Source organism: Haliaeetus albicilla, chromosome 16, assembly GCF_947461875.1.
Source record: "Haliaeetus albicilla chromosome 16, bHalAlb1.1, whole genome shotgun sequence".
Taxonomy (NCBI): Eukaryota; Metazoa; Chordata; class Aves; order Accipitriformes; family Accipitridae; genus Haliaeetus; species Haliaeetus albicilla.
This window is the reverse complement of record NC_091498.1, coordinates 23,413,837-23,433,275: the sequence shown is the minus strand read 5'-3', so window position 1 is coordinate 23,433,275 and position 19,439 is coordinate 23,413,837. Positions and strand designations below refer to the sequence as shown.

Below are 19,439 nucleotides of genomic sequence, written 5' to 3'. Positions count from 1 at the left end.
ACTTTCTTGAGAGAAATTTATAATTATTTTTGCTATGTGCAATTTATATAAAAACTAATTATAAAGACAATTGACCAGTGGCGGCGCCTGGTGGTATTTATACTATCACATGGAAGTGGAGACATTTTCAGGGGTTTAAACCCTGACTTGGTCAATCTGTTTTAATATTTTGTGTGTCTCATAATAAGTGAGTCTAAAAACTCTTTTAACTTTTTTTTTTTAAACCATTTTCTGCATGTAGACTGTCATGCTTGGTTTAGCATGTTCTACTTTTCAGCAAAAGTAGAACAGCACACCTACATTTTTTTGTTTTTATATCTGACAGCTAATATTTGGAGACTGTTTAATTCTGTAAAAAAACCCAACCAGCTAATGGAGATTTTATCTAGTTTAACAAGGAAAGTCTTAAATATGGATTTCAATTAGTGATTTATTCCACTGACAAAAAAAAGACTATAAGTGTTTATTAAAAGTTTCTTAGTAGTGATGGGGAATTACCTCTTTTAGGCCGCTGTTAGCACTCAATTTCTAGATTCTGACTGGTTAGTTGTATTCCTCAAGATAAAGTGTCTCTGTTCAGTGTGGTACTGAACAGGTGGGTAAAGGTCTGACCTGTGCAATTGATGGAAAATACAGAACAAATAGTTTTCTGCAAGTACTTCTAGAATTCTGTAATATAAAACAAGAGTGAAGAAAATTTTGTAAATTGTCTTAGCTTGCCACATATTAAAATTTTATGGTAGGGAGAATCCTGTTAATATCCAAATTGATTATATCTGTCAGCTGGTGTAGATCTCATGAAGAGTCAAGTATTGCTAGATTGTAATTATCTTTTCCTCCTTTAGCATTTGGTGATTTTCGCTGAGTCTGAGATTAATTGTTAATGTAGTAAACGATGGCCAAATGCAGATAAGTTATATTCAATTTACCCTTTGGAAAAGAAACCACAGTTCTCTGATTGGCTCATTGAATAATTGAGTTCTCAGGCAATGGATGTGACTTGTATAGTAAATGTAACAAAAGTTCTTGCTGACAAGTTATTTATTTCTGCTATACATATCATGTTTAAACAACCAACAAATTAAAATCTGCTATCTGTAAATAGTGTTTATTACCATTACTACTTGCAGAAATCCACTGTATTCGTCATAACGTCTCTGCAGTTTGTTTCTGGAAACGTTTTCTGAGCCATCTTCAGGGAAATGTTTTATAATTTTCGGGGAAAAGTGTGAAACTTATTGTTTTTCTGCATATGTAATTCTCTTCATTATTTTAATTACATTGGGTTTTGCCTGTATGTAGTCAGAGAGTAGAGAAATTCTAGAGAATTGCAGTCTTCCAAATAAAAACTATGATATACTTAGTACATCAAGTATGTATTGGCAAAATCTTTTAGGTAGTTGTGCTATTGTAGCAAAGCTATCATACCTATGAGGACAACTTCAGTTCTAGTCCATGGGTCTACACCTTGGATACAATACTCAGTTTCAAACCTCTGTGTGGATTCTGGCAGTCGTCTTGCTCTTGAGCCTGCAAAGTTCTGAGGGCAAATGAACTCCAGCTAGAGCTTTTTGAACATGTACTTTTTAATGTCTTGTAACTTCAAGCATTATATTCATTCAGGTCACTTGGCATCTCACTCTGAGTAAACACTACGCTAAAATGTGATGTTGGAAAGACTAAAAGAAGAACCAAATGCAAAGGAACCAAATGTCACAAAACCCCACGAGTTCATAACTACGTATACATACCGAAACTGTCTTGATATGCAGCCAAATCTCTTCCCTACAGTCAAAACTCATGATGACATCCAACCAGAGTCCTTGGGCCAGAAACAGAGCACAAGGCATCTGGATCACAAAACCCACAAAACCCACAAAACACAAGAGCAGCTTCTCTGGTGTGTAAATTAATATATGACCAACTCAATAATAGTGCGTTAAGAAAAATGTTTATCAGAAATGCCAAATTGAAATGGTCAGAATGAAATGCATTTCAGAACTAATCTCTCTTACTAAAAGTGTTGATGATATGATTCTCTGTCACAAAAACAAGTTGCACAAATTTGCTCCTACCAGAAAGAAGTTCCAGTTGTCAATGAGCTACAGAGTGGGTCTGCATCAGTCAGACTGCTTTAAATGGGTGGAAGCTACAGTGCTGCTTCTGAAATTATTGCCGGTCATATAAAAGGAACATTTGACAGATGATCACAGAATTGAACTTAAAAACCAATAAAGTAAAAAGAATGATGTGCAGTTAGACCTGACAAACTTCTGTGTTACTTTTCAGGCTTGTGCCAAGCTCCTCGTCAGTACTTATGAGGCTGCAGAGGGAGGAGAAGTGGGGCAAGGTTTTAAGTTATTCAAGTTATTAGACTAAGGTGATTAAGCAGTATAAGTAGATTCTTTGCTGCTCCCTGATGCTTTCACCCACCACTAAAACATTTTCTTTTCTTTGCTAGGCTGTACTTACCCCAATATGTGCAATTTTCCTTGATTTTTGGGGGGATACTTACCTGAGTAATATATAGCTCAAGTTTTTTTCCATGTGCTTAATTGGGTGTTTCTTTAAATGCTTTACATTCTTTATATTCATCCTATTTGTTACAAAATGTGAAATATGATGAGTTTTTGCATGCTATTTTAGGATTCCTGAATATGTGAGGGTTTTATTTCTTGAAAAGGTGATTCATGGATTTGTACTTATTGAAAAATCACACTGTTTATTTTGAAGCAGATGAGCTACTAGTACATAGTTGAAGAGCTATGAGGAGTTCACTGTAAAATTATGCCTCCAAATATTCAAAGTGTAAAAACAAACACCCACCCCCCCCCCCCGCTTTTTGAATTGGATATTAAGCTTGTTATTCAGTCTTTTCCATTTATCCTTTCAGTCTTCCTGTGTGATTGTCTGGATACTTAGATGTCAACAATTTTACCTGACTCTTTATCAGAATACTAATACTGGAACAGTTGAGCACAGTTACAAAGCATTTACTGAAAGCTTTCCATTATGACTAAATATAATGGCCAAGGAAAAATAGAGAGCAATCTGCCTTCCTTGCCTAGCTAAAGCTCTTGGTAACAATTATATGCTGTTTATGGAACAATAGAAGATAACAGTTCTTGTATTATAAATAGCTATATTGATTTTTTCCCAGTAGAATTAATGAGTCTTCTGCATGCAGAGAAATGATCAAAATTCCTATACTAATAGTTAAAAAAAAAAATCTGTATCTTCCAGTTAACTACCACACGACAACAGCAGTAGCTTCTGAACTTCATTTTTGATAGAGATAATAGCAGTATAGCTTAATATGTCTTTGTGCATAGCTTAAATAATATATTTTGTGTAGACGCTTTCTGTATTTCTACACAATTAAGATAGCAATCTCGGATATCTCTGTGCATCCTAACAGCCCTTAGAACAAATACAATCTCTGATACATAGAAAATGTACTAATTTTCCATACGTGATTCTTTTGACTTGCTTTCATTTTTCCCCATTCTTCACTTTTAGGAGCTGATGTAACAGAAATGTGCACAGTTTTAAATGGCTAGGGACATAGATTGGAATTTAGCAGATTTGGGTCCATTCCTATCTTTCACAGTGGGTTATCATATACAGCTCAACATGTTTTTCAATGCTTCTGTTTCCTCAAAAGCAACTAGAGGCCAGTGACTCTTTATAAAACACTGCAAGATAGAATATTTTATGTTAGTATTGCACTATTCTAATTCTTTAAAAATAATTTAAATGTTTTCTTCATCTAGGTATTTTTTACTTTTTTTTTTTAAACAAATAGGACAAAAATTTAAACTTTGCAATGTAACTAACATACTGCCCTGTATTTCATTTTTTAGGCTAAACACCCACAGAGAGTTTACTTGTATTAGGAAGGAAGAATAACCTTCTGCATTTCTATATAGCTTCTATATATATAGCAGCTCTAATATTAGATTGTAAAAATGCATATTTGCATTTGAATATATACAGTAGCAGCCCCCTGGATCTACTGACTAAACACATCTACATTTAAAACAAAAATCCATTTCACTTTCATTTTCTCACAGATTTAATATTATTTCTTTAACTTCACAATGGGAGCACATGAATTTGGAAAGTGTTGTAAATGGATTTTCTTATAATTTTGTGTTTTTCTAAATAATCTTTTTTACAGCACAATTAATATAGTAATCCTATAAAATCTAGCTAGATTCATTCATATGCTGTTTTGTCTGCAAAGGCATAGTGTGGCAAAGCAGCTTAATGGTTTTGCTACTGAAAGATAGGTTTATTCTTTGAGGAGTGCAAAGCAATAGAAAAACAATGTGGGAGAAAAAAGAGTAAGGAGAGGATGATGGTCTTTCCCCTCGTTGTAGGGGGAATGTAGTTATGGCTTTATTATGAAAGATAATATTTTTAACTGTTTCACACTGTACCTTGGAAATGCCTATGATAATTTCATATTAAAAAAAAAATCAGCGTTATGGCACATTTTGTGGTAAATGGAAGCAACGTACAATTACTCTCATTGGTCCATATGGCTATTATTTTGCACAAATACTTGTATTTTTGTAAAACAAGCTGGTTTACAAAAAAATTAAAGATTGTGTCCTTTGTGCAGCAGGGTATGAATGCAGGCATTAGAAAAGTACAACATTTTATGATAAGACACTGATCTCTGTCCTCTTTTTGATCATCATTGCATTTTCTTGAGACTTTCTGGGGAAATACTGCAATTAAGATTAATCTTTAAGGTTAACAGTTGACACAAACTCAAACACAGAACTGATCAGACATTAACTGCATTGTCATTTGGTACTTTAGCAAAGATATATAGGATATTTAACACTTTCATTTTTATTTCTTGACAATTATACATGCCAAATTTCTTGGTCCTTCTAGATTCTCAACGCTGTTCTATGGATACTTATGTGTTTAAATTGTGTACTTGGAAAAATCATATGGAGTAGCAAGTCAGGTATAGTGCTTTCTAGTAATTCTAATTTCTGATACAAAACTTGAAGATAAATAGGGAAGCCATAGCAAATTATGTTAGGACTTCGGTGAAATACCCAAGTCTTACTGTCTGACAACAGTATGACAATAGGATGAACTATGATTGAGTTGCCCCTGTCCACCTCTGTTGTTCTTAAAAGTGGAGCCTTGGAAGTCCCCATAAGGAAGTGGTGCCAATACTTACCTGTCATTGCTACTGTCTGTTTTGCTAAAATGATTCCTCTGATGCCCCTTATTCTCAGGTGCTGTAATCCTCTTTTCAACCCATGCCTTCCTTCAGTCTTCTTTTCTCTAGGCTACTCAACCCCAACTGCTTCAATCTTCTTCCCCTTCTAGGTATCTGATTCTTCTCATTAGTCTTGTCTGGTCTTTCTCCAAATGATCCATATCCTTGAATTGTGGTACCCCAAACAGGACATTATAATCCTACAGATGCCTGACGTGACTCCACAGGGTCATAGAGAAAGTGCTTCCACTGTAGTGTTTGTTGTTTTTCATAAGAGAATAGTATTTACTTGTGTTAAACTTCTGATCCACTAGACTTCCTTCTTCTACTATCAAATACTTCTCTCATTGGCTTTTTCCTTTCTGTCTTTTTGCAAATAATAACTCTTATCTAAAACTAGGACTTTGTGTTTAACATTATTTAATTACAGCTTGATACTGTCTGCAGTCAATAACTTGTTCTCTCTTCCATCATTCAAGTTATTAATGAAAATACTGATGTATGCATAACTGCAGTGAACTTGAAACTCTTCAGTGAGTTCCAGCTGAGTTCTAAACATATGAAAAAGCAAATTCATTTGTTTTAAGCATATGAACATTGCTGTCTAAAAATTTCTGCCATCTAATTCTGATGTAATTAATATGTAAGAGTTTTAAACAAAATTTTGAAAAAAAATCTGCTAGTTTGAAGTATCTGTGTATTTACAAATCTAAAGAGATGTATGAAAAATCAAGAAAATGTTTTTATTCAATAGTATTTTTTATTGACAAAATTTGTGTTAGAGATAAATCCTTAAAGAACTATTACATCTGTTTACATATTCTGGGAGGAAATGCAAAAGGATTTAAGACATGTAAGGAGGGAAGTTCTCTGAAGTATCTTGCACTGAAACCTAATTTTGTCTGAATTTTGCTCCCAGTAAATAAGGAAATAAAACAGTAAACTCTGATTTCTTTCTGGCCAAATCTCTAGTAAAGCCTGTATTTTCATAAATTTCAAGTAGTGGGATGAAAAAAAAATTACTCCATGATTTTCTTTTTGTTTGTTGTTTGTAAATGAAAATCATTGTTAATTTAGGAGCCTGACAGCTGTAGAACATTTGCCATTCGGCAGCAGCTGTCAGTAGCACTCACAGTTTATTTTACAAACAGATGTTTAATTTGACTTCAATGCCATTGTCAATTTTTGAGACGAAACAAAGAGAGGAAAGGAATAGAAATAATCATGATAGTCATAATTTGATTTCCTTTCATAACATAAAGCAGAGTCACTATTGATGACATCAAAAGTGTTTTCATTTTTTATTACTGAATGTTTTAAATCAGTTTTTTTTATAACTGCACAAACTGTAATTAAGCTTTCTCAATACATGGTAACTCATGTTGAGGAAGTGATTTGTCTTGTGTTAGGAACTGAAGGCATTATTTTAATGTAGTGTGCTACATTTTTAAAATATCTATTTTATTTATGAATAAAAATGTCATACTATTTCTACAGTTTACAGATAAAGAGATTTTTGTCTCTATATTAAAACCAGGGCACCACTGTCATACAAACGTAATGTTTATGGTAGTATAATAGTATTCTCATTTCACATCAAAAAAAGTGAAGGACAAATTGGGTCCAGTAATGACGAAATGAGCTAATGAAAAAGCTAAGTAACATAATGTGGTTCATTTTTAATTTTAGTAACCAGTGATTTTTATCCAGTATGTGCCCAGTGGCTAGGAGGCTTTAATAAAATGTGCTGTTAGAATATCTTGGCAAGATCCTCCGTTATTCAAAATGTCTATAGACCCAGCCGAGAGTTGAAATTGGCAGTGTATGGTCTCAATCCTATAACACTTTGGCAATTCTTAGGTGTTACAGAGTCTCATTTAAATTAGTCATAAAGATGGCACATCTTACTGGTCATTTGCTTCTTCATAATACAATCTGTTCAGGTATTTCAAGATTATATATTTCTACGAGGGTATATCAGCAAATCTGCAGTTAAATTTAAGAAGCTATATTGGGTGTGCTGTTTTGTATGAAATTTTCTGTAGCAAAATTTTTCTAGCATGCAGAGTTCAATATTTGCTGAACTGTCTGCATGGCCACAAAAAATCTAGAACACCTCTGCATAGCACATTTTACAGTTAAAATTTTAAGCACAGCTATATTTCAGTATGAGAGGCAAATGGCTGAATTAACAAAGTGTCAGATTCTGCCATCCTTACTTATATTGAATAGTATTTAAAGTCTCATGTGGATTTAAATATATTAACTGGAGACTCTCTAAGAGTGACATATTATATAATTAGGGGTCTCAGAACCTGAACACGGTATTTATCTTGATCCTTTTTTTCCTATGAAGCACCACAAAATCAATTCTGAGTTGTTTCCTTAAAGAGGCAGCTACATGTATTACTGCAATTCTTTAGAAAGTATGAAAGGAAAAAGCCACCTAGGAAAGGAATTGTTCTCTGTGTAAATTGACTGTTGAATTGATTCGTGTTGTCTTTCTACTTATCTGGGATAAGTAAAGGGATTTGTGAAAGGTTTGAAATATTAAATTCAATAATTGTGTGGGCCATTCCTTTCTTTTCCTTGCAGTAATTAGGTACCCACTTTTTCTATCTTTTCTACTTCATTAGACATGCATTAAGTATCTTTGCTATCTGAACAGTAGCAGTCTGAATGCTTTTTGCACTGCTTTCCTGTAGAAATGCATTTGTTGCTCAGTCAGTTCACTGCTTCAGCAGAATGTAGTTTAAAGTCTTGAAATGCACCAGAAAGCACACTTGATTTCTTTAATGGTTTCTGGGTTTTCATTTGCTGCAGAAAGGATAGGCTTGCAGATAGTGGCCTGTGTCTAGAGAAGGAATCATCTCTGTTCATTAGGAGGATAATGGGCTTGACACTCACTCCCTGCAAAGACAGTGTATGTAGCCTGGTGATACCCTTAATATGTACCAACAACTCATTTAAGTTCTACAGATTACCTATCATAATGTTTCTTCCCATAGATTTCTCTGAAAATGGAATACACACTTGTTCTGTACATAGAAAAAAAGGTGTGCTCTCCCGTGATGCAATTGCCTTGCAGTTGTTTCCTGAAGTAGATATACGATGAAACAAGGAACTTGTATACAGGATAGAAAAACGTTCCACAGTGCAGAGATAACGCTATGTATTAAGGTACCACCATTTCATGATGGTTCATAAAGAAATTGTCTTGTTCATCAGAGTTAATTTAGATAACAAATGCTAATGAATAGGCATTTATCTAATTTCTCCGAATAAATCGTGAGCAAAACTTTGTCTTCAATATAGTGAAGAAACACAAATATCTCTCCATTCTTCCTAGTTTTATAGCAGTGGTCTGTATTTCTGCACACATAGTTCTACTCAAAAAGTACTAAATATGTTCTGGCAAGTAAATAAAATAAATCTAAACTCGTGAAGGTGAGGCAAATTTCACAGGTTCTCAGGTATGTGTTTTCAGCATTGTCTTTTTCAGTAAGCCACTTGGCTCACCAAGAATTAAGTTTTAAGTGCTGTCCTTATAATTTTCTAGTTTTCCAGTGGCTACTCATGCATCAGAAGAAATTCAGGCTGTGATTCTCTTCTGATTAAGTGAAACTGAAGTTGGTAATTGATTTCAGTAGACGGTCAGTCAGTTCTCAACAGTGTCATCTCACAATCAACAGCAGCATAACATTGCAGGTCACACCTAGATTTTCAAAACACCCTCAACATCAGTGTATCTGGTAATTGTATGTGTTTAATTATCAAAGCATGTATTTTTTTCTGTCTTTTTTTCCTGTGTAACTGTTTGGTGAGAGCAAATGACTGCCTGCTATAAAAAACCAAAGTCAGACAGGTATACCCATGTTTTTTTGTCTCGAAGGTCAGGAGATTTGTTTTCCTTGTTGCTTCAGTTTCAGAATCTAAACCAACCATTGGAAAAGTTTAAATTGCACTGCTTGGGTGTGAATCTCAAAAACATAATCGATTCACCTATTTCCCATGCACATACCTGAAGGAGCACCCCTGCTTGTCTTTACAATGTCTGATCCCTTGCTCTATTTCCTCCTGCATCTCTAATCGCACTTGGTGTATCTCAATTATCCATGTTAAAACATCTCTCTCTCGGAGTTTTAATGAAGTTAAGCATCTAATTAACTGCACTTTTTTCCCAAATAAAACTTGGTAGGGCTGGATTCCAGCTCTTAGTCTATGCCTGCTTCTCAAAGCTGCTAACATGAATGGTAATTTATCATCTTAATCCTTTCCATTACTACTTACTACTGTTCACAATGCTCCTTTAATAGTTCTATTCATGTGCTCCCCTTGTCCTGATGATTGAGGGAGATACAGACTGTGTAGCTTTTGCTTAATCCCTGGTCCTTTAAGCATAGTTGTAATCACTTCCTCCATGAAATGATGACCTTTATCTACGTCAACAAGACTTCAGGAGCCCCACAGAGGCAAAAGGCTTCTTGATACTGTTGGTTTTTCTCCTTTCCCTGTTGCTGTATGTTGTTTTGTAGAAAAGGCTTCAAACCACCTTGAGAAGGAATCAGTCACTTCCAAGGAGTTTCATTACCCCAGACTGTTTTGGGGAGGTAATATATATAATCTCTATGTAATCACATCCACAGTCTGACAACCCACTGCTGCAGCAAAGAGATATGACTAGACTTTGTTCTTGCCTTTCCTATGTTCTTTTCCTAACACCTGTTTCTGTACATTTCAACATTGCTATTTCCTTAACCCTGAGAGTATTTTTCCGATTTTCATGTAGCATGTTTAGCAACTCTTTCTCTATTTGCTTTCTTGGTCCTTTTGTTTCTGCTGTGCTCTAGTAACCACCGTTACTGTTGACTTCGTGTGTCCCAGGTCTGCTGCTGATTTAGCTGCTGAATCTCCCTTATCAATCTCGTTCAGCTTCCTGATTCTTACACCTTTGAGCCTTCAGATGTCTAATTCACAACGGATCCCCATGGCAATTCCCATGCTTATAAATCTCTTCTGCACCAGTCCTTATTAAAAAATAGTGCTCTCACCCAGCCTTTACCTTCTCCTAACCTATTCAAACATACAGTATGATGTTCCGTTCACACAATAATCTGAATCAGGTAAAATCACAATCGACCCAGCCTTTTGTTGTCTTTAAACTTCAAGGATTACTGTAGTCTGTTTGCTGGGCTGACCTGCTTAGAGTGTTCCTTGTATGTTGTCCCATTCAGGTTCAAGGCGCTCATGCTCTGGACACCATTTCCATCAATATACTTTGAAATTCCACCAGTGAACCAAAGGCGATTTGTGCAGTAACTTTGCACTGAAATCCTTCAAAATCTTCCTCAATCCCATGTGTAGGTGTTGTTTGTAGATGATTGGGCATTGACCTTCTGTTCCCATATTGATAAGGGCACAATATAAGAAATCAGGTTACTGAAAGTTTCTGAGGCTGATCTGTGGTTCTTCAATATTAATATCTACAGAGCAATAGAAGTATTGGAAGCTCTGTGCTTCCCGTCAACGATCCTGGCAGAGTATAATTTAAAGGACACATCTTATTTGCATCATGAGAGTGGCAGTACATGTGACTTTTTAATTTTTGTATTGTCCAAGGAGCTGCTAAGCATTCCCAAACATAGGCTGAAGAGCACAGCTCTCGTATGGATATTTTTATGTATTCATAGATTACTGAGGCCAGCTTGCTTTATCTGTTGTAGCAAAACTGCTACCAGTGCTACTGGTGTGGCAGCTAATCAGACACAAGAAGGTTGTACTGAATTTGGCATTTTTAGGGCTGAAGCAGGAAGAGCAAATACTGTGCTGTACAGGTTCCTTGCCATTACATTCTCTAAAAATCTATGTACCAAAATTTTGCAACAATATTTGCTACAAATCCATACTGCAACTAATTTTTGCAATCAGAACAATTGTATGAACTAGAGACACTACCCTAACACTGTCCTCAGCCGCAAACTTGTTGCAGCAGACATTGAACAAAGAGTAAGAGAAGCTTGGTGAAAACCTCTCTAATGATGTAGAATAATTTCATCGATGAATTGATCATTCTTAGATAACTATGTGTTGCACAAGTAGGGTGGTCTTTCAGCTGTTCCTCAAATACCATTCCCATATACTGTACCTTCAGAATGAGGAAAGTGGAAAAGCTATAGATCACTTTTATTTTTATTGGTCTTTTCTTCTCTTTCATTTCTCTGCACTCATATCTTTCAGTGTAAACAACCAGTATCTCCTGGTACTAGCTGTCTGAATGTTCAGTAGGCTGCAGTCTCAGCTGTCAGCAAAAGCTCTTAGAAAAGCCCAGGTAGAAGAGATTCAGTTGTTACAGGTATTAATTCTTGAAAACTGAAACATATGTCTCAGCTGCACTAAGGAAATGGCAAGTCTCTTCTGATGGTTCCAGATCCAGTTCCCATGGATTTGTAGTGTCAGACTTATCCTCAAGTACTAAAGGTACTGCATCAAAATTAAACTTCTCTAGGCAAATACATTCATAATATTAAGGTCTCTTTTAAGAAGTAGTATTAAGCATTTTAATATCAAATCAAGTTAGCTTAGTTTCAGTGGGTGTTAATTTGTTCTGTTAATTGTGGCGCTTTTAACCTTCAGGCTCCTGTCAACTGAAATGAGGTGATGATTTTTCTGGATTTGAAAACATCAAATACTTTATCCCAATTTGGATTTCCACTACTGATTACCCAGTAATCAGTATTTTACAAGTGGGTGGACCTGGTTAAGATGTCACTCTTGACATATGATTTTTGTTTGTACAAGCAAATAATTTACTCATTAAAATATAACTTCAGTATATTGCTAGTCGACACCTCTTCCAAAGCAATAGTTGGAGAATGCGAGCTCTGATATTTTTGTTTTTATCTACAAATTCTCTTCCTTCCTTCCTGAATCCCTTAAGAATATTAAAGATTTAGAATAATATTTCTAAAGTTTTGGGGAATTTTTTCAAGCTTCATTAACTGGGCACTCATGCTGATATTTAGCTTTTACTTATTTTGCTTTTTAATACAATATATAAAAAAATGGGGTTTTTATCCCCCCAACCTGGAGTGGAGGAAGGTGGCTCAAGAGTACAAGGGAGTATGTGTAGGATATAAAGATTAAAAGAAATATTGTAAAAGGGCAAATATGCTTTTTACTGTGTCACAGCTGTCCATGCTTGCTGGGCAATAATGGCAAAACGAACAGAGGTCAAGCAGTGACAGCAAGGAACTTGACTGGTGAAGAGCAGCATACGTGGGAACGTTTGAAATGTAATCTTTGCCAGTGTGGTTTATTTTCTGCCATGTCCTGGCATAGCAAGTAAAGCAGCCTACAGACTGAAATGGGGGCATGGTTGCCTCTTTCTTTTCTTGCTTCTCTTGAACACCCAGAGGAGTCAGGTCTTTGAGTTCCCTGTGCAAGTGGGTGTCATACAGGTTGCATAGACCTTTTAAACAGAAATAAACCAATGTCTGATAAGTTTTTGTGGTTTTTTTTTTCATTTTTCATTTTGATTTTAGGATTTGTTAGTTAATACACAAGTGCTTTGCATCAGTTCTTATCACGTTAGCTCAATGAATATAGCTATCAGGTAATATGACTTTGGGCTCACTAGCTTGATAAAAACTACACTCCCACCGTTGATAGATTGTTTCCATCTACTATATGAAACCAGTACTTAGAATAACAAAATAAATATATCCTCCAACCATTCAGGCCTATCCAATCTTTTCTGACTTTTCTTTACAGTATAATTTATAATGCTTAGTTTTGAAATTCAAGGAGATGGTACTTGCTATAAAAAAAATGGTGGCTAGCAAAATACCTGGTGAAGATACAGCCCACAAATAGCAATGGGTATTAAGCAATGTGAAATTTTCTCAAGAGTCCTAGACAAACTCATTCTTTCATCTTTTTTGCCTTTGGTGGGTTTTGGTTTTTTTGGGGGTTTTTTTGCATGTAGTAGGTGTAGCATACATGTCAGAAATTATTTTGTCAGTATGAGTTTTTTTCCTGAAGATTTTAGATTTATTATTTATGTCTTGTGGCCATTCAAGCAAAGAACAGAGAGATTTTCTGAGGACAAATACAAGATAGCAGCATATATAATTGTGTTTTCCCTTAGAGCTTTTTGTTGTATTATATATGATGGTCAAATCAGTCCTCAAGTCAGTGAGCTCCTATGTATACATGTGATGGTAGATCTGAGTATGATATGAAGGACAACCAAAAGGATTTTGAAGCAAGAGCAAATTTGTAAGACAAATTTAGAGTACATTGCTCTTGCTGTGGGGTTTCTCTCAATTATATTTTCTGACAGTATGGGTGAAATGTTGAAAAAGAAGGATATTCTCATGTATACGTATGCACTGAAATTTTTAGAAGTGAGCAGCTTTTATTGTTTTTCATCTGACTAATCTATTAGAGAAAAGGCACTCATCCTGTGCAGGGATGTAAATGTTGAATTATGGCAACATTGATAAACTTCACATGAATATTACTGTGTTTTATCCAGCATCAAATATCAGGTCTGGTTGGTTTGCTCAAACTGTATTAACAACATACTTAAAACCAACCAAATGAACAAAATGACAACAAAAAAACTCGCATCACCTGTGTTAGGTCCCGAGTTAGGCATCAAGAAAGAAATAATTTCATGTAAGTTTTTAATATTCCTGACCCTTGTCAGTGACAGCTGATGAAAAAATTAGGTTCTGGTGTAGAGGGAGCTTGTTCCTTGGTGAGACAGTACAGTTTCCTAGTTGAAAATTATTTTGAAGAATGTAGTTGTCAAATACCTTAGCAGTGTAAAACTTGATGGGCATCTAATGGCTAAAGGGTTGTATATGCTTTCAGAGGAATTTTAATTTATTTTTAATTAGAGTCTCCTAAATATTGGAAAGAGATGTAAATGCTGTTGGTAAACTTCTGGGAGTTTGCACATTTCCTGACCTTGTAAGTGCTTGACAGAAATATAGGGTTGGTTTTTTGTAAGACAACACAGAAGGAAATAAAATGAGAAAGTCCTAAATAATGCATTAGAATCACAAAATCTGCTAACACCAACAAAATTACAGTAGATGTAAATATGTGGTTTTCACCTCACTTTCTAGTGCTAAGGTAAATGATACATTTAGAAATTCTTTCTCTCCAAAAGACAAAACCAAAAAAGCAAACGAACTTAACATCCTGTTAGGTATAATTTTTCTCAGTACCTTTCTGGGGTGAGAAATAACTTATAATAATGTAATTAAACCAGTAAGGCATGGAGTAATTAAAATTTTGATGGCTGGAAGGGCAAGGCAAGGTTAACTTACAAGTAATATAGAGCAGATAAAGTTTCTTATCTGCAATCCAGTAGTTTATGATTATTTTTCAATATCCAGGTGAAACTTAGGGTATCCTCACCAGCTCTGGCAAAAAGTATTTTATTAAAATGCAACTCTAATATTGTAGTTAATGGTTTTGATGTAAGCTTAAAATATGTCATAGGAACAATTCCTATAGATCCTCTTCCTTACTTCTTTTGTCACATCATGACACCCACAGAGGCAATTTATAATAAGAGTATTTATGTTGATGCTAAGATTTGACAAAAAGTAAGGAAGATGATCTAAAGCTGTTTCTATGGAAGAAAGAAAATAAAAATAAAACCCACCCCCCTCTCTTTCTGGTATGACTTGGAGCATTCCCAAGCCTGCTCTGAATTTTTAAGCTTTATGACATTTCCTGTTTGTTAATATCCCAAATGCAATTTATGTGACTTTGGTAGAGATTTTCACAGCAGGATGGTACAACCATTGTGGAACTGTGCTGGAAAGGGACCTTCTTATTCCAAGGAATTCTTTCAGGGCAGGTCTCAACTCCCCTCGTGCTCAGATGTGGTCTGACCAAACTGAGACAGGACAGACGCTCTGACCTTGTATCAAACCTACAACATTCTGAAGTAGTATTGCCAAAACAGATATTACAGAAGCTACCAGATATTCCTTGATCTTGCTGAGAGAACTACAAACCAGAAATAATGAGTAACATTTTTAGATTTTTTTTTTTTTTTTTTAAACAAAACCAGGTGCTGCTAGCTGTATATATGCCTGTAACATAAGGTTTTGCTCCTTAGTTTGGTGATGGAAAAGCTTTAACTCAAACCCAGAAGCATCACTTGGAAGATAATGGGAACCAAACAGATTTTTTGAGTCATATTTGTTTCCTTTTTCTTTTTTATTCCATGGTATGCTAACAGCCAAAGAGAGAAGTAAGTCAATTAAAGATTCACTTAAATCTGTTAACATGTAGGGGAAAGTAGTCGGATCTCCCCTTCCTATAAAGTCCAGACAGCACTGGATATTGGCACTGGCGGGAAGGATTTATGCAGACTAAGCAGATGTGTACCTTGTATAAATTCTTAAAAGCTTTCTTACCTCTCTCTAAAAGTTAGCCATTCTATTTTTGAGCTGTTTTTGTAAGCCTCAAATCCAAAGGAAAGAATCCTTAGTCCAAATCAGAACTTTTATAGAGGAATAAAACTTGTTGAGGAAAAAAAAAAAGAGAGAGAATGAGAACAAAAGGTAGTGATAAAACTAGGCAAATACACTGATCAGATACTTTGGTCTGTCTTCAATTTAGAAGCTGATTATTAAAACAATGAATATTTTAAAATTAAATTAACATGTTTCTGAGTATTTGTGAAGTTGTGTGTCTGCTTTTGGTATTTATGCAGCTGTCTAATATACCAATCCTGTTCCACTTGGAATCAGTAACAAAAATCCCATTTAGATTATTGGCTCCACATATAATTTCAAACACAGCTGAAGAGACAATGACTCAGAAAGCTGTGAAGCTTTTGCTGTTAGAAAAGGAACTGTTCCCTTGACATTTCAGAGTGACAAGCTAACTGCAGCACAAAGAATAATATAAGTACACTTCAGGCTTCAAACAATCTTTCTACATTTTATTTCTAAAATAACTGCTTCTGAAATTAAATACTCATATCTTTGTTATCTGTAGATTTGGGAGTGCCTTTATCAAGCAGCTGGTTTCTTGTTTGTTACGATATTCTAAGTGGTTTTGGGGGGGGTGGTTGGTTTTTTGTGGTTGGGGTTTTTTTTTGTTGGGTTTTTTTTTTTTTTTTGAGTAAGCCTTGGAAAACCTGTTCTTTAAAATGATATTTAAAGCACAGGATCATAGAATAGTTTAGGTTGTAAGTGACCTTTGGAAGTCATTTAGTCCACCTGCCTGCTTGAAGTAGGTGTTATTACATTGGGTAGGCTGAGTAGGGTGCTCAGGTATGTGTCTGATCAAGTTCTGAATATCTCCCGGGGTGCAGATTGCACAACCTGTCTAGGCAGCCTGTTCCAGTGTTTGATTGCTTTGACCATCCTTGTGGTGAGAGAGATTTTCCTTGTATCTGCATGGCATTTCTTGTGTCCCCACTTGTCTGTTGCCTTGCATCCTACCACCATGCACTTCTGAGAAGCATCTGGTTCTACCTATTCTGTATCCTTCCGATAGGTAGTTGAAGACAACAAGCAGTAAGATCCTTCCTTTGTATTTTCTTCTTTAGACTGAGTGAACTCAGTTCTCTCAGCCTCTCCTCAGACATCAGGGGCTCCATTCCTCTAATCATCTTGATGTACCTTTACTGGACTTTCTCTAGTAATGTGATGTCTTTGTTTAACTGGGCAGCCCCAAACTGGCTGTGATTAATACTCCAGATGTGGTCTCACATGTACCAAATGGAGAGGAAGAAATCACGTTCCTTGACCAGGTTGCTACACTTTTGCTTGAAACCACCAAGGAGGCTGGTGGCTGCCTTGGCGGCAATGGCGTGCTGCTGGCTCATGGTCAGCTTGTCCACCAGGACCCCCAAAATCTTTTCTGCAAAGCTGCTCTCTGGCTAGCAGGTGCCCTGTACTCTACTGTTGTAACTGCATTATTCCATCCTATGTGCAAGACTTTGCCTTTGACTTTTCATGGGGTTCGTGCTAACCTATTTCTCACGCCTGTTGGGATCTGCCTGTCTAAATAGTAGCCTTCCCCTCCAGCATGTCAACGGCTCCCCCAGTTTAGTATCATCTGCAAACTTGTTGAGGTTGCATTCCGCCCCTTCATCCAGGACATTGGTGAAGATGCTATTGGCCCTAGTATCAATCCTGGAAGATGGCTGCTGGTAACTGGCCAGTGTATAAGAAATTAAAGCATCTTCACAATATGTGAGTTGTGACAATGCATATACATTTCAGCTCAGGTTGCTGTTACTTTGCATTTTATTAATTATCCTATGCAACTGTTTTCCAGTTTTATGGTACAGTGTTTGAAAAACCATGATTGATGTTGTATCAAAAATTGTATGTGTTTCACTGAGTCTGTGTGAAAGTATTAGTTCTCAGTTGCAGTGTAACATCCAAAAAGTCTTTAACGTTGTCCTTATTTTCAATGTGAAGGCTGGAAAAACTAAGGTAGCATGCCACTGTCACAGGCTGGCCATTGGGCTCATATTCTTGCTAGTAGTTGTTTTGGCGGTTTTGTTTGTTTTATTTTTTCCCCTCGTTTCTTGTTAGAAACCCTGAAAAAGATTTCTCAGAAAGCTTTCATTCTGCTTCTCCTATACTTGGTCAGTCTCTTCTGGCACCATTTAAATTGTCCCGTGTCAGTTCTCATATTAATAAAAGACAGATTTAAGTAACTCTAGGTTTCATTCACTTTCTATTGTTACAGGCTCATATTTACCCCAAGTGTGAACATTCCCTTATGAAGATGAGGCCTAGGAGTTCCCCTTCACCAAATACTGGCTGATCATTTCCTTGCTTTTTGTAAAATTGAGTCTTGCTCTTCTCTGTTTCATGCTGTTTTTTCACAGCCTTGGTTGGTTGCCTGTATTGTCCTTTACCACATCTTCCTTTAGAAGATGCCAGCCCTATTAAGGATGAGAGCAAGCTGTAGTTTCTGTACCCTTTCCAGTCTGATCTAGCTTTAAGAGGTTTACAAACCCCAGTTATTCTCCTGGGTGCTTTATAATGTGAAATGAAGGATTCCTTCCTCTCCTACTCTGACCTTGTATCTTGGCAAAGAAAGCACAGTAAAACTGCATCTTATTTTTGATAATTTTATGGGGTGGGACATTGTCAGAAAAAGGTTTGCATGACTACAGTAACAATTCTAAGCATATACAGTCTTATTTTTCTTCTCACTTCAACGGGTATGAGTGAGGAGTAACTCTTGAGAGATCAAGATAATTATTTAACCGAAAAGTTGAGGTAAGACAAGAATCTGGTCCTTGCTATTTAGAGTTTTAAATACGAGTGATAGTAAAAAAAATGTTGCTAGAAGAATGTGCTCCCTTACTGGTAAACATAGAAGAGTGCCGGCTCCCAAAGCATGTTCTCCTCAGAAAACTCTCTGTCCAAAGAATGTCTTTGAATTTAACCAAATTCTGTTTTCTTATAGAAAGAAGATAAAGTTTACATGTGAATTAAATTTTTATAGTTAAAAAATGGTCAAAGAAGCTAGTTAAGTTTATTTAGGACTAGAAAGGGTCACCTGAGCCATTTGAACATATTTTCCAGTTGATTATTGGTTTTGACATTTACCATATGGTAGTTATGATACCAATCTGCAACAAGAACTTGGGCTTGGCGCTTTGCTGACTTGAAGATCTTTGATGCAAAATTCAATTCATGGTCTCTCAGATGGAAGGCTAAAAATCAGCTAAATTTCAGCTGTACAATTCCAGCTGTAAAAAATAAAATTGCATAGTAAGTCTGGTTTTTCCCTGTATAGCTTCCAGATTCAACCTCCCTGCCCCACCCCAAACTGAGGCTTATAAACTTACATTTTGTTTGAATTATAAGCCTTTATAAAATATATTAGATTTAATTAATTTTAAAGTGGTTTGTCTTTTGGAAGCTTTGAATTGTTTTTAAAGACTTTAGCTTATGCTAACTCTTTTTCTGACTTCTGTTTTACATGATAATTGCACCGAATTGCTGTCATATGTCAGAAGTATTTATCTCTTCAGAATGCCATGTAATTTCCTACAAACAGCTGCTTGCTTTAGCTGTGCTATTTTTCTGAAATCAAATATAATTTCTGTATTTTAATATAAGATTTGATTGAAATATCGAATATTCAGTTGACCGTCATGCAGTTCAAGAGTGCAGATCCTCACCAT

General features: G+C 35.8%; 1 protein-coding gene across 1 annotated transcript in view; it reads left to right on the top strand.

The window, feature by feature from the left end:
* SPON1 (spondin 1) overlaps positions 1-19,439 on the top strand; it is a 204,437-nt gene that overhangs the window by 46,493 nt on the left and 138,505 nt on the right. The gene's annotated exons all lie outside the window — the stretch shown is intronic.